The following is a 16,070-nucleotide window of genomic DNA, read 5'->3' on the forward strand; positions in this document are numbered from 1 at the left end:
TTTAGCAACGTTTTCATAACATAAGGTTTTATGTGTTAGAGGAAAAATAAAGTTGACAGCGTCCAGAAGCGATGTACCGCAGCTATCTGTACATAAACACAGTTAATCGCAGTACAAAGAAAAAATAAGTAAACAGTTGCTATAGAAGAGGCAAGAATTTAATACTTGAATATCAAAATCGGTAAAGCCACAAAATTTCTAACAAAGTGAAATATAATACAGTAAATGAGATGAATCCCCTAGACCAGTGATGGCGAACCCGTGGCACGCCGAGCCTTATCTGTGGGCACGCCAGGAGAATCCAGCGGCGCGCTGTCTTCCCGGCTGTAGTGTGCGTGACAGCCGGGTCCCAAGTGCGCATGCACAAGAAGCAGTGCTCTTTGTGAATGGTAAGGCGGTACCTGGGACACATGACAGATCCCAGAAGCCGCCGGACCAATCACAAAGCGCAGCGCTTCTCGCGCATGCGCACTGGGCATCCGGCTGTCCGACGAGCGCCCACACTACAGAAGCCAGGAAGACAGCGCGCGGCTGGATAAAGGAACAGGTAAGATAAAAAAAAACTCTGCGGAAGTAAGAGCGGGTACCTGTCAAATTCAGGTACCCGCTCCCCCTCCCTCCCCAAAGGTCAGCAGTCATCTCTGTACTGTCCGCAGTCTCTGGTCATCCCTGTGCTGTCCGCAGTCTCTGGTCATCCCTGTGCTGTCCGCAGTCTCTGGTCATCCCTGTGCTGTCCGCAGTCTCTGGTCATCCCTGTGCTGTCCGCAGTCTCTGGTCATCCCTGTGCTGTCCGCAGTCTCTGGTCATCCCCTGTGCTGTCCGCAGTCTCTGGTCATCTCCTGTGCTGTCCGCAGTCTCTGGTCATCCCTGTGCTGTCCGCAGTCTCTGGTCATCCCTGTACTGTGTCCGCAGTCTCTGGTCATCTCCTGTACTGTGTCCGCAGTCTCTGGTCATCCCTGTGCTGTCCGCAGTCTCTGGTCATCTCCTGTACTGTGTCCGCAGTCTCTGGTCATCCCTGTACTGTGTCCGCAGTCTCTGGTCATCTCCTGTACTGTGTCCGCAGTCTCTGGTCATCCCTGTACTGTGTCCGCAGTCTCTGGTCATCCCTGTACTGTGTCCGCAGTCTCTGGTCATCCCTGTACTGTCCGCAGTCTCTGGTCATCCCTGTACTGTGTCCGCAGTCTCTGGTCATCCCTGTACTGTCCGCAGTCTCTGGTCATCCCTGTACTGTCCGCAGTCTCTGGTCATCTCCTGTACTGTTCGCAGTCTCTGGTCATCTCCTGTACTGTGTCCGCAGTCTCTGGTCATCTCCTGTACTGTGTCCGCAGTCTCTGGTCATCTCCTGTACTGTGTCCGCAGTCTCTGGTCATCTCCTGTACTGTGTCCGCAGTCTCTGGTCATCCCTGTACTGTGTCCGCAGTCTCTGGTCATCCCTGTACTGTGTCCGCAGTCTCTGGTCATCCCTGTACTGTCCGCAGTCTCTGGTCATCCCTGTACTGTCCGCAGTCTCTGGTCATCCCTGTACTGTGTCCGCAGTCTCTGGTCATCCCTGTACTGTGTCCGCAGTCTCTGGTCATCCCTGTACTGTGTCCGCAGTCTCTGGTCATCCCTGTACTGTTAATTAGTTTGCACTACTGTACGAGTTGTTTTTTCTAAACCAAAAGCTCGATATTCAGGTTTCATTGCAGTGTTGGCACTTTGAAAGAAATAAGTTGGTTTTGGGTTGCAGTTTGGGCACTCGGGCTCAAAAAGGTTCGCCATCACTGCCCTAGACGCACAAAAAGTCACACATTCTCCCCAGAAAGTCCAAAGTCAAAAACCTCCTCAGCGTCTGGGAGTCTTCAAAATATCATACATAAACTTGATCCATCTCCAAAAAACAATTCTTTTGTGTCCACATGTACCTCAAAAAGATCAAATGGCTACATATAGTGCATTATCCGCAAAAATATAGCAAAATCAATCAGCAATGTGCACTTGTGTTCAAAATGTATTTATAAGAGATAACCCAGTGTCCACTGAATATAGCTGAATTGAATACTTTTACCCTAAAAAACACTTTATATAGCTTTACATCTCATTCCCCATAAGGATCCACTCACGGCTGATACTGCGGACGCATCATCATCCTTATAAGGGATACCTCTGAAAAAAACGCATCGTAATGTATCATCCTTTACCACTTGCCTACAGTTTATGTATGATATTGTGAAGACTCACAGATGCTGAGGAGGTTTTTGACGAAGAATTTACTACCGCAGCTAAACGCAGCCGCATGTAAATGCACGTAATCGCAGATAAATGCATTGTACAAACACAAGTGATCTCTGTGCCAAGAGTGTTGGAATGTCAAAATAGAAAACATGCAATTACAAGCAGCAGAACAACCGCCTGTGTGAAAGAGGCCTTAAAGTGGCATTTAGGCCTGGTTCACACAGTGCATCTGGTTCTACAAGCCACATTTTGTGTGGGCACAGCAGCCTATCCATTTGAATGGGTTACTGTGGCTTGTGAAACACAGGGAAATGGTGCCTGCTCCATTTGTGGAATCGCAGCCCATACAGGAACCACAAAGTTCATCTCCTAGTGTGGGAGCCACGTTTAGGTGTTCCATGGGGATTAATAGCACCCGCACACATCTCCTGTGTTTTTCTGTGAGAGTGCTTGTGACTGCGGGAACAGGTTTGGTCCCGCAGCAACAGTCGCCCACACCTATGTGAATCTAGCTTAATGTTTGAATACGTCCCACTGCTCCCTAGCCAATATCTCCTCCTTAGTGTCCTCCAGTTGGTGGTCTTTGGCCATCTTGTTTGGCCTGTGTGGGATGACAACACCCCTGCACATGTGCAGCACTTCAGTCCTCCTCATATAGGCATGGTGTTAGGAGGTAAACCAAGCCAGGGGCGGACTGACCATTTGGAAACTCGGGCACTGCCCGAGGGCCAGGGTCAGTAGGGGGCCCCGTAAGATGCCCCTGGTACCTTTTTCATAGACTTTTTTGAGTTTGGGCAAGGACACAGGGGCCCCATGATCCCCTATTGCCCGGGGCCCCATGAGTTGTCAGTCCGCCCCTGAACCAAGCCATACATGTGTAGCTCAGTGTACACAGGAGGCTGTAGGTTTCTTTTATTCCAGAAAGGTTCTTCTTCATTAGAGATTTAAAATGTCACCCTCTATTTTTACTTTGAATGAGAGTGACGGTGCCTTTTCCGCAATGCTTTCCCTCCCCAACACACTTCTTGAATATACTGCCTCATACAGCGTTACCCTGTGGCTAGTTCTGGGAAGGCTGATGTATACAATTCTCCATAGCCACAGGTCAGCTCCTGTGTGGAAGAGACGTAGTGCGTGTCTATGGAGGACAGGACACTATTCATATATAGTACGAAGGGATGACATACACCCTACTACACACTGTAGTAAGGTGACACCACCATGTGACACCACCCTTCCCAGTACGGCGGTGTGTCTCCTTGGCTGGGAGTCCCCTCCTTCCCAGGCTGTCATTCGGGGGGCGGGGCTCCAGGCGGCTTTCCTCATCGCTGTGTGTCCGAGGCCGGCCGGATGGCTGTCTTACTAAAGGCCGGGGCTTTGGCCGCCTCTCCGTGCCTCGTCTCCTTCCTCTGCCCGGCCGCCGGTAAGAGGGGGGAAATGTAAGGGGGCGGGGGTGCATACAGATGGGAGGACGGGGGTTGTGTGCAGGGTGTGACAGTGAGACGTGTGTGTGTCTGCACAGGCTGGAGCTGGGATATGGAGGGGGACTTACCGCTCAGGTCTATGGAGAATGGACCTATGGACCAGGTGTATGGAGGGAGAGAGAGAGAGGCACTTACAGCTCAGGTATATGGAGGGACCTATGGCTCAGGTGTGCAGACGGGGGACTAAGACTTACAGCTCAGGTGTATGGAGAAACCCATGTCTCAGGTGTATGGTGAGGGGGCACTTACAGCTCAGGTATATGAGGAGTGGGGACCTATGATTAGGTGTATAAAGAGACTTATGGTTCAGGTGTATGGAAGGACCTATAGAATCAGCGACCCATGGCTCAGGCGTATGGAGAGGCGACCCGTGGCTGGGTGCGTATGGAGAGGAGACCCGTGGCTGGGTGTGTATGGAGAGGCGACCCGTGGCTGGGTGCGTATGGAGAGGCGACCCGTGGCTGGGTGCGTATGGAGAGGCGACCCGTGGCTGGGTGCGTATGGAGAGGCGACCCGTGGCTGGGTGCGTATGGAGAGGCGACCCGTGGCTGGGTGCGTATGGAGAGGCGACCCGTGGCTGGGTGCGTATGGAGAGGCGACCCGTGGCTGGGTGCGTATGGAGAGGCGACCCGTGGCTGGGTGCGTATGGAGAGGCGACCCGTGGCTGGGTGCGTATGGAGAGGCGACCCGTGGCTGGGTGCGTATGGAGAGGCGACCCGTGGCTGGGTGCGTATGGAGAGGCGACCCGTGGCTGGGTGCATATGGAGAGGAGACCCGTGGCTCAGGTGGATGAAGAGGGACACTTACGGCTCAGGTGTATGGAGATCAGTGTACATTACAGGAATTTTAACAAACTTGGTTGCAGATTTCAACCTGTTTCTGCTCTGCAGAAAAAGCTGTTGATTCTTCTATGTGTTTTGCATACTGAATCTGAATAGGAGTGACCTGTTTATTATTGATCAGCTGCTGAATTTGCAGTGTTCTAAAGAGGAAAGCTGCAAGGTCTGCAACCCTTTAGACATGATTTCCCTTTAGGAGTATCTCCTCACAAATGTCACAGAGGATGTCCAAAATCTGACTTGTATCTTAATGCAGACTTCTGAGAAAATCAGTCAGCCAGTCTCAAGTGGGAAATGACATTTCTGTAGTTGTTCTGTACACAAAACTGTGTACAGAACGCCTCCAGGCAGCCATATTGCATTTCATTTTACAGAAAACTACAGCCTTGCAGATTGAGAAGGAAAGGTAATTGTTAATAGCCAATTACAATGTGGCTTGTGTCACAATTTTATATGTTTTATATTTAAATTTGTGTATTTTTTCCCAGAAAGTGGAGTTACCCTTTAATAGTATAAAGTGCAATGGCTTGTGTGGGAAGTACATTATCATTGTACAGATACAACTACAGGAAATGTTGATCTTCAGATGGTTTACAGTATTTTGCACTGTTGTGCTGAATGTGGCACGTGGCTATCGGGTAAACCAATCCCATTATTTAGTGTCCTTTTAAAGCAGGCACTTGTGTAAACTGATCAGTTCATCCTGGTTTCTATGTATCTTCAACACATGGAAACCTCATTGTGTTAGTTCACTCTATAGCATATGGTGCCACTCACCTCTGCAATGATCTTTGACAACATAATGACACTAAGCTTTTTTTAAATTGGCTTTGACTGTCGCAACCTAGAAAATTTGTGCTCTCATTTCAGAATTTGAATGGACCTGTTGGTACTCACAATACAAATCTTTCTAAACCTTAGTAGCTCAAGAAAAATGGAGTAGAGGCCTTTGCTTTTGTGATGGAATATATATACACATATTTGTGCTAACTTCCTAACTTTGTCACATTAAAATCTGTAATACATTTTGCTGAAGAAAGACGGTGATTTATTGTAAGCTCTTCATATGACCAGACACAGAATCATTAGTTGCAGACACTGCAGTCCAGTCCAGTTTAGATCAGTGTGTGTGTGTCTGTATGCAGAATGTACATAATGAACATGTGCTGAACTATTATTTGTTGGTAGTTGAATTAACTATATAGCATGTTTCTACTGTTAATATGTACCTTACATTATATCAGTAGTAAACAGCCCGAACCCCCCCCCCCCAAAAAAAATAAAATAATGGACACCCTGCAGGTTTAGGTCATAATGTAGTAGTATGCAATGCATGCTAGTACATCATGACAGACTTACCTGTACATGAAGCCCTCCATGGCCGCTCTGTCAAGGGTCCTCCTTCTTGGTTCGTGGGCTCTGGCAGTATGAATGGTTGGAATCGTGATGACATCACTCCCATGCATGCGTGCGGGAGCCAACGGCTGCAGCACAGAGCTCTGAAGGTCCAGCCGTCCCCTCAGAACACATGCACCAGCTGCATGCTTTGTGAATATTTTCTAAAAGGTGCAACTTACAAAGTGGACTTTACTTACACTTAAAAGAGGTAGTAAACTTAACCCCCCCCCCACAAAACAATAACATAAATAAAATTGGGCCCTTGCATGATAATGTCATAATGTGATCGTATGCATTGCATGCTAGCACATTATGACAGACTTGCCTTCAGCGGTATGCTGTCACCACTACTGGGGCTTCCATTTCATCCAGTCTTCCTTGTGGGTTCTGGCTGTTTGAATGGCCGAGCCGCAGTGACATCACGGTCACCCCATCACACAGAGTTCTTAATGGATGTCGCTGTCTATTCAGTGCACATGCTACTAAAGTAAATATCTCCTAAAAAGTGCACATTTAGGAAATGTTTACTGTGCCTACAGGTACGCCTTAATAAAAGGCTTATCTGTAGGTATAAATCCAACAGGTGACTTTACTACCACTTTAAACTAATAATTATAAAGTGGGATTAAAGGAAAAGCTTTTTTTCATTTTGTATATTTGAGATTTTCTTTTATTTTCACCTTTGATGGTACCGGTAAACAGAACAGAGAGGGTGAATCTTCCTAATGGGGACACAGAAGCAATAAAAACTGACAGGTGTTCTAATCCATCTCCACTCTATTCAAAACTGGAAAAATGGCTTTAGTTATACATTAAAGCTTTTTTTCACTCTATTTGAAAAAAAAAAAAAAAAGTCGGTAGCTACCAATACTGTAACTGCTGACTTTTAATAAAAGGACACTTACCTGTCCAGGGATCCAGTGCTGTCTTCACCTGTGCTGGTTCTTTGCTGGTGTTTGGGTCCCCGATGCAGGGATGTCTACTGTGGGCAGCTGGCTGTGAATCCTTGCAGCTTCACAACCCGCTTCCCACTGTGCATGCATGAGCAGCTCTGTGTGAATGGTCTCAGACTTCTGGGACCTGTGATGTGTCCCAGAAGGTTAAGGGCAGAGATGGAAGAGGAGAACTTCGGTGGATCCTCCATAGTCATCCAACCGGAAGTGGGAGCAGGTACCTGTCAAAACCAGCTACCCCCCCCAAAAAAAAAGTGCTAAATGGTGAAGTTAGGGTTTAGGGAGAAGTTCTGCTGTAAATGAGGTTCTTGCTTAGAGTTGAAAAAGCTACTATGAATGAAGGACTTCAGGCAAAACACAAATGCACAAAGCAAATAGTTCTATACAGTAGCTGTGTTTGCTTTGTCCACTGCATAGACCTCCTTCTAAGAGGAAAATGTTCCATACACATTCGAGTCTTAGGCAGGAAATGAACAAAAAAAAATACTCTATTCAATATGTATTCGTAACTCAAGAAAGTCCCTTATATTGCTCTCAGACTCCTCAGAATCTCCAAATTCCTTTTTTTTTTTTTTTTTTTTTTTTTGCTGCTGTGACTTGATTTCCTTGGGTGGCTACTTTCATTCTCCATGGACCCACTGTAAGTAAGAGCATAGCCACACTCTTGCTCGCTTCTGAGATGGAGAACGGACTATGGGATTTGTAGCATACACAGAGCAGTGCATATGCCTGACTAATGTGCATTGCTTGTTTCAAACCGACAGAAGTGAGAAGGAAAAGGAAAGGTTTGGGAGCTCTCAGAGGATGTCACAAGGAGGCAGAAAAACAAAGTAAGAAACCATTTAATGAAAAATACATTACAGTGCCAGTAAGGAGTGGATGTGTATGAATTATTTTTGAAAAAAAAAAGGATATTGTTTAGTGTCACTTTAAGAGAAGGGCTTGCTTCTGTTGGTTCTGGATAACAAACTAGCCACTGGACAAAATATAACTCAATGCAGAATAAATAGCCTCACCTTCACATTATTTAGTTGGTAAGATCATTCATAATGGCACATTCATAAGGGCAATTGAGCCCATCTTGCATGCATAGCCACTGGCAGATGTATGCGCATTCACCTCAGAGCACAGTGCAGACAACCCATTGAAGTGGATGCATAAGCAGCGGCATTTGACAAACTGGCAGGAGGGGTGCACAAATCCAATTGCAGAGCCCCAGTTGCATAGACACAGTCACATTGCAAAGTTTGACAAGCGGGCAGAAGGGGGTGCACAGATCCAGATGCCGAGCCCCAACTGCATAGACACAGTTGCATTGCAAAGTTTGACAAGCAGGAAGGAGGGGGTGCACAGATCCAGATGCTGAGCCCCAGCTGCATAGACACAGTCGCTTTGCAAAGTTTGACAAGCGGGCAGAAGGGGGTGCACAGATCCAGATGCCGAGCCCCAACTGCATAGACACAGTCGCATTGCAAAGTTTGACAAGCGGGAAGGAGGGTGTGCACAGATCCAGATGCTGAGCCCCAGCTGCATAGACACAGTTGCATTGCAAAGTTTGACAAGCGGGCAGAAGGGGGTGCACAGATCCAGATGCCGAGCCCCAGCTGCATAGACACAGTCGCATTGCAAAGTTTGACAAGCAGGAAGGAGGGGTGCACAGATCCAGATGCCGAGCCCCAGCTGCATAGACACAGTCACTTTGCAAAGTTTGACAAGCGGGCAGAAGGGGGTGCACAGATCCAGATGCTGAGCCCCAGCTGCATAGACACAGTCGCTTTGCAAAGTTTGACAAGCGGGCAGAAGGGGGTGCACAGATCCAGATGCCGAGCCCCAACTGCATAGACACAGTCGCATTGCAAAGTTTGACAAGCGGGCAGAAGGGGGTGCACAGATCCAGATGCCGAGCCCCAACTGCATAGACACAGTCGCATTGCAAAGTTTGACAAGCGGGAAGGAGGATGTGCACAGATCCAGATACTGAGCCCCAGCTGCATAGACACAGTCGCATTGCAAAGTTTGACAAGCGGGGGCAGAAGGGGGTGCACAGATCCAGATGCCAAGCCCCAGCTGCATAGACACAGTCGCATTGCAAAGTTTGACAAGCGGGCAGACGGGGGTGCACAGATCCAGATGCTGAGCCCCAGCTGCATAGACAGTCACATTGCAAAGTTTGACAAGCGGGCAGAAGGGGGTGCACAGATCCAGATGCCGAGCCCCAACTGCATAGACACAGTTGCATTGCAAAGTTTGACAAGCAGGAAGGAGGGTGTGCACAGATCCAGATGCTGAGCCCCAGCTGCATAGACAGTCACATTGCAAAATTTGACAAGCGGGCAGAAGGGGGTGCACAGATCCAGATGCTGAGCCCCAGCTGCATAGACACAGTCGCATTGCAAAGTTTGACAAGCGGGAAGGAGGGTGTGCACAGATCCAGATGCTGAGCCCCAGCTGCATAGACACAGTCGCATTGCAAAGTTTGACAAGCGGGCAGAAGGGGGTGCACAGATCCAGATGCCGAGCCCCAACTGCATAGACACAGTCGCATTGCAAAGTTTGACAAGCGGGAAGGAGGGTGTGCACAGATCCAGATGCCAAGCCCCAGCTGCATAGACACAGTCGCATTGCAAAGTTTGACAAGCGGGCAGAAGGGGGTGCACAGATCCAGATGCCGAGCCCCAACTGCATAGACACAGTCGCATTGCAAAGTTTGACAAGCAGGAAGGAGGGGGTGCACAGATCCAGATGCTGAGCCCCAGCTGCATAGACACAGTCGCTTTGCAAAGTTTGACAAGCGGACAGAAGGGGGTGCACAGATCCAGATGCCAAGCCCCAACTGCATAGACACAGTCGCATTGCAAAGTTTGACAAGCGGGAAGGAGGGTGTGCACAGATCCAGATGCTGAGCCCCAGCTGCATAGACACAGTTGCATTGCAAAGTTTGACAAGCGGGCAGAAGGGGGTGCACAGATCCAGATGCCGAGCCCCAACTGCATAGACACAGTCGCATTGCAAAGTTTGACAAGCGGGCAGAAGGGGGTGCACAGATCCAGATGCCGAGCCCCAACTGCATAGACAGTCGCATTGCAAAGTTTGACAAGCGGGAAGGAGGGTGTGCACAGATCCAGATACTGAGCCCCAGCTGCATAGACAGTCACATTGCAAAGTTTGACAAGCGGGGGCAGAAGGGGGTGCACAGATCCAGATGCCAAGCCCCAGCTGCATAGACACAGTCGCATTGCAAAGTTTGACAAGCGGGCAGACGGGGGTGCACAGATCCAGATGCTGAGCCCCAGCTGCATAGACAGTCACATTGCAAAGTTTGACAAGCGGGCAGAAGGGGGTGCACAGATCCAGATGCCGAGCCCCAACTGCATAGACACAGTTGCATTGCAAAGTTTGACAAGCAGGAAGGAGGGGGTGCACAGATCCAGATGCTGAGCCCCAGCTGCATAGACACAGTCACTTTGCAAAGTTTGACAAGCGGGCAGAAGGGGGTGCACAGATCTAGATGCTGAGCCCCAGCTGCATAGACACAGTCGCATTGCAAAGTTTGACAAGCGGGCAGAAGGGGGTGCACAGATCCAGATGCTGAGCCCCAACTGCATAGACACAGTCGCATTGCAAAGTTTGACAAGCGGGCAGAAGGGGGTGCACAGATCCAGATGCTGAGCCCCAGCTGCATAGACACAGTCGCATTGCAAAGTTTGACAAGCGGGCAGAAGGGGGTGCACAGATCCAGATGCCGAGCCCCAACTGCATAGACACAGTCGCATTGCAAAGTTTGACAAGCGGGCAGAAGGGGGTGCACAGATCCAGATGCCGAGCCCCAACTGCATAGACACAGTCGCATTGCAAAGTTTGACAAGCGGGAAGGAGGGTGTGCACAGATCCAGATGCTGAGCCCCAGCTGCATAGACACAGTCGCATTGCAAAGTTTGACAAGTGGGCAGAAGGGGGTGAACAGATCCAGATGCCGAGCCCCAGCTATGACGTGGATGCACACACATCTGCCAGTGGCTCTGCATGGAAGATAGGCTTAATTGCCTCTGTGATCTAAATGTTAACTTTCTGTGTGTGGCTGCTGTTGCAACTTGCAAAAAAAAAAAAAGACTTGTCCATGACATTATGACATAATATTTTTCCTGCTAATTATCCAGACTAAAGGTCAGTTGCGATAGTGTATATTCCATGTCTACAAGGAAATGCACGCAGCAAAATTCAATGTTTTCCAGTGTAACAAGTGCCATTTAAATATTGCACCCTTCAATATCCTCAGTGGTGGGAAATTGTCACAAGCACAGTGTTGCACACATATGAACTGTTCACATATCTTTGTGCATTCTTGAATTTCAGCATTTGCTTGCATGATTAAGCTAGCCATACATATTTGCTGGTTCAGCACAGACCGGACGAATTTCAACCCATGTATGGGTAGGGAGGTTGTACAGAAGTCAATCTACTGATCAACTTCGGTATAACCACCCTGTCATATTTTCCCCTCTCAATTAGCACTGCAGGCTATAGCCAGCAGTGCTGATCAGTGTATTCTGACTGTGTATTTTGCTATCAATACAATAGCTCAGTGAGCAGCATTCCCTCATCCACGTAAGTGTGTGGATGGGGAAATCAAGTTTTTTATTTTGTATTTTTTTTTCCCAGCCCACTAATTGAATTAAAAAGACTCATATATGGGCTGTCTTAGGCAAAATTGGTCATCTTTTGGCACAAAATTGACAACTTACTGTACATCTTAAGATGAACAGAGCACGTGATGCAGCTGTGTGTTCTGCTTTAGAGCTCATTCACACGGGCAGTAAAAACGCTGTTGGATGTGTGCAGTAGATATGTATGCATCTAAAGGCAGCACTATAGTAATCAATGAGCCCAGCTGTGTCTACATATGAAGATGCGCACTGCGTTTAGCCACACGCACAAAATAAAGTAGGACACAGCTGCAGAGTTTTTGTTTATAAACGTGAGTACTTTAGGTGCATTCTTTACAGGATCTTCTCTGCCAGTAAACACTTTTCTTTCATGCAGAAAATGTGCATGCCCATGTGAATAAGCCCTTAGGTTTTATGTATAGTTTTGACTGAATGCAGTCATCAAAATGAGTGTTTTAGGGGATACAAGCTGTACCTGCTGGGGTGTGCTATATGGATCACATTTACTTGTAAACACCATGTAGGTCAGTGCACTCACACAGTATAAAAGCACACACTTGTCTGCAGTTTACACCATGGAATTACATTGGAGCACTGATCTGCATTGTGTGAACATATCCATGTTCATTGAAGAGTCCATTGGAGGTTGTTCCCCATGTGCATCAGTGCACTGCTTATTTAGCTATAGAGGTTTGATTTACTAAAGGGATATAGGCTGTTCACTTTGCAAGGGAGTTTTCCTATTAGCTTAGCGAATAAGGTGAAGTTCTGCTGACGTCATCATCTCATCCAATCTTGTGCAATCAACCTTTATTTATTTATTTTTATTTTCCTTGCATGGATGTGGGTGTTCTTTTGCAAATAAGTTTTTCACTACAGTAAGCTAGGGGAAAATTCTCCTAAAAAGTAAACCGCATATTTACCTTTATTAAATCAACCCTAATGTGTGATGGGGTGAGTTAGCTCCTCTATTGGAAAAGTAAATATATACACTAAAGAATGATTGAATAGCTAGCCTGAAGAAATGTTTATATTGTATCTTAAAAATGCAATACCGGTAATTTGTATTTTTTGTTTACAGTGTTACTAAACCCAGGACCCTGCATTTACTATATCGGGTCTCCCACAGTACACACTACATGGAAATACAATTGTAGTAAATATAAACTGTTAAATACCTTTTCTCATCAGCAGTTAGACCAGTCTTGCTCCTTCTATCAGTGTCCAGCAAAGTAGTGACTTGTAGGAGGAGTTTTCATTCTCCCCTGACTGTCCTATGAGGCTACATAACCCTTGATCCTCTGTCTGGAAAGTGCTGATCACATGCATCCTCCCAAAGAAATAAAAAACTCTCTAGGAATACACACTAAACTGAGCATATGCAGAGTGCCTCATAGGGCTCTGTACAATGACCAGATGGATTGGGGACAGTAGAAGGGGAGGAGCAAAGAAGACAGGATCAAACAGCGTTCTTACACAATGTGGAGAATTAATTCCTTAGGTTCCATAGTGAGTATAGCAAGCATTTTTACTGCATATATAGACTGATTTTACTGTTGTGGGTTTAGTAACACTTTCATTTTTCTTTTTCTCCAAATTTGCTGCTGGGAAATTCCTGCCAGTTGACCTGCTTATTTATTGCAGCTTTAGAAAGTGTGTTGCTGCTTGTTTTAGCTATCTACCTTTCTGTATAAAGGTGCCAGTTTTCAAAGTGTGGGTGTTTAGATTATGGGGACTTACTGTTACAGCATCTGAATGAAGAGTTGCACAAAAATTCACTGATGAACTTTGCACAAGATTTCACCACTCCCCAGCCTAGTTGTAATAGAAGCCTTCTGCCCTAGGGACAAGCCACGTGGTTTGTCAGGCCCACCAGAGTCTCATAGTGGAAAGAAAATGTTCTGTGTCACTAGGAGCAAAAAAAAAAATTATCAGTATTGTATTAGTAAGGGACAAAACAAACACACTTTCTTCAGGCTAGCAATGCAACCATGTTGTAGTACATATTTACTTTTCCAATAGATGACCTGTTGTGTATTGATGACCTCCACACTAAAGGGAGATGCCACTTTGGGGCTGGCTCGCTTGCCATAGGTAAGGACTTCTGGTTTGTGGATGACATTTTTTCCTATCCTAGTGGGTTGTTGACCTTGGTCACAGTAATATTACTTCTCAATGGCACACAAGGAATGCTGTATTTAGTGATTGTTTTTTTACTATGTTTTACCAGCGATGTCAGCCCATTTGGTAATGGTTAGTGCAGAAGGTGCTATTTTATAACATACTTTTGGATCAGGTTAGGCCAGGGGTTCTCAAACTTTCTAAACAAAGCGCCAGTTCACTGTACTCCAGACCATAGAGGGGGGTAGACTGTGGCCAGTGGGATTACAACATACCCCAGACTCTGTGGTTAGTGGGAATAAAATATGTGCTAGTATTGGTGGGAAGCAGGAGAAGGCATAATGCCTGTTAGTATTAGTGAGCGGATAATAATGCCCCATCGTTAGGGTCAGGGGGCAGAAAAGTGCTTGAAGAGCCGATTGAAGGCAAACAAGGGGCTGCAGTTTGGGGACCACTTGGCTGGACCTTCTTGTTCTTCCTGTAAAGATAAAGAATATCTGTTAGAGTATGCCAAAGTGTAACTTAACTAGACCGGTTTACACTTTTGCTGTAACCCTAGCAGTTTGTAGCTAGATAGAGCTTAATTATAGCAAGCTATGGACGTGTTTTAATTGCTAAATAAACATCACATTGACATACAGGAATATAATTTTTTTTTAGTTTAGGTTTTAGAAGTAGGGCATCATCAGTATGTCATTTGTGCTGTATGCTGACAATAGTACATATGATAGAAAAACTAATCATGACATTATCTTCAAAAAGTTATCTACCATAGTCATAGTGGCTTTATGTTAATTGGGTTGTACATTCTAGTTTTATATCATCTGATTGTAAATAAAACTGAAATTGCGTTTTGCTTGTGGTTTTGAAATGATAGCCTAATACTACAAATGCAAATATTGTTGGAAGTCAGCCAGATATGTTGTGTTTGCTTGTAACCACTAAAGTAATAATTATACAGTTCTTACATTGTAAATAACGGAAAGCAATATTAATTTCCAAACTAAAAATGGAATATATCGCAGCTTAGAATTCTTAGATGTGGTGGCTGCATAAATGTTCCTGTTTTTATTTATTTTTGTTTTTTTATCCTCTGTTTTGCCAGTATTACACCTCCTGTATTAGAGTGCCCCCACTCTGGATGAAGGAAAAACAGACACCTTTGGGCAGCAGCATTATCAGTCTGAGGAGGGAGGAGAGTGTTAGATCTAGAAAATTTAGATACAGTTAACACTTTATAAGCAGTTGAAGAAACAGTTTTTTTTTTCCTTTTGGGATAAAGGTTTTACATAAATAAAGGCTAATCATTGTTGGCACCCCTGACAGTAATAAATGGTTTGTTTCAACTTTCCAATTGCTGCATCTGTAAGATAGCATGTCCTGTTTCACCAGGTGAAAATGCAAGAGCCTTAAAAAGAAAGCTAATGCAGCTGTAACATCTAAGAAATGGTAAGCTGCAATATAATAAATGTTTGCTTTTTGATTTAAAACTGCTTTAACATTGGGCAGGCTTAAGCTGGCCATACTCCAGTGTAAAATATTCCTCTCAGGAACAGTCATCTGCTTTTTTGTTTTTAATGGATAATGGGGTTAAACCGACATTTGTTTTTGACCGTAGTGACGAGAAAATTTGAAGGAGTAGAATGGAACAAAATTCTAACTGTGCATGTGATTTTTATTTTAGTTTATTATGAACATGTAAAAATAAAAAAACATAAAAAATGTAAGAAGTAATAATACAGTAGTATACAGTCAGAAAACAACTAGTTACAAGAGAAGATGAACAGCTAAAGAACATTTTTTATTTTACATATCCTAAAAGGAGTGGATAGAAGTACAAACCTATTTAATCCCACCTCTTCTCCATAATGAATAATAAATTATTCAGAGTCACATCACTATAAAGTTGTTTTCTTTTGGTAAAAATTTTGCATATTGTAATGTACATGTTTTAGGCCCAAAAGAAACCTGAAGTTTTAGGGGCTTTTAACCACTTGCCGACCAGCCACTGTAGAAATACGGTGGCAGGTTGGCACGGCTGGGCAAAAGCATGATTTAAAACATGTGTTTGCAAAACAGGTAGGAGGCGTGCCGCTGCCCTACCTGCACCGCTTATCCTGGCCATGGGTGTCAGTCGCCGGCCCACGGCTGGTCATTACCGGCCGTGTCCCGCCGATTAGCGGCAATCACTGACAGAGAGCAGGGCTGCAGTAGCTCTGCTTTCTGTCAGTTCCCTGACAGCTCCTGACACGCTGATCAGGAGAGAAGAGTTTATCTCTCCCGATCAGCGTGTCCCCATGCAGTACACACCCCCGCCCCCTAGTAAAACACTCCCCTCACACAGTTAACCCTTTCAGTGAATAAAAAAGTTAACCCCTTCCTCCCAGTGCCATTAGT

At 45.8% G+C, this 16,070-nt stretch overlaps 1 protein-coding gene across 5 annotated transcripts in view; it reads left to right on the forward strand.

Moving 5' to 3' along the window:
• Positions 1-3,513: 3,513 nt before the first annotated feature.
• The window catches only part of FAM135A (family with sequence similarity 135 member A), a 164,082-nt gene continuing 151,525 nt past the window's right edge, over positions 3,514-16,070 (forward strand). For 3 of the 5 annotated variants that reach the window (XM_089681332.1, XM_089681331.1, XM_089681335.1), the window contains exon 1: positions 3,516-3,637. The gene's annotated coding sequence lies outside the window, so the exon portion shown is untranslated. Of the gene's footprint in view, positions 3,638-16,070 lie in introns of all 5 variants that reach the window. The other 2 variants (XM_089681334.1, XM_089681333.1) reach the window with 1 other exon arrangement.

The sequence above is a fragment of the Staurois parvus genome, unplaced genomic scaffold (assembly GCF_062004578.1).
Source record: "Staurois parvus isolate SC_StPar_1 unplaced genomic scaffold, SC_StPar_1.0 ptg000264l, whole genome shotgun sequence".
Taxonomy (NCBI): domain Eukaryota; kingdom Metazoa; phylum Chordata; class Amphibia; order Anura; family Ranidae; genus Staurois; species Staurois parvus.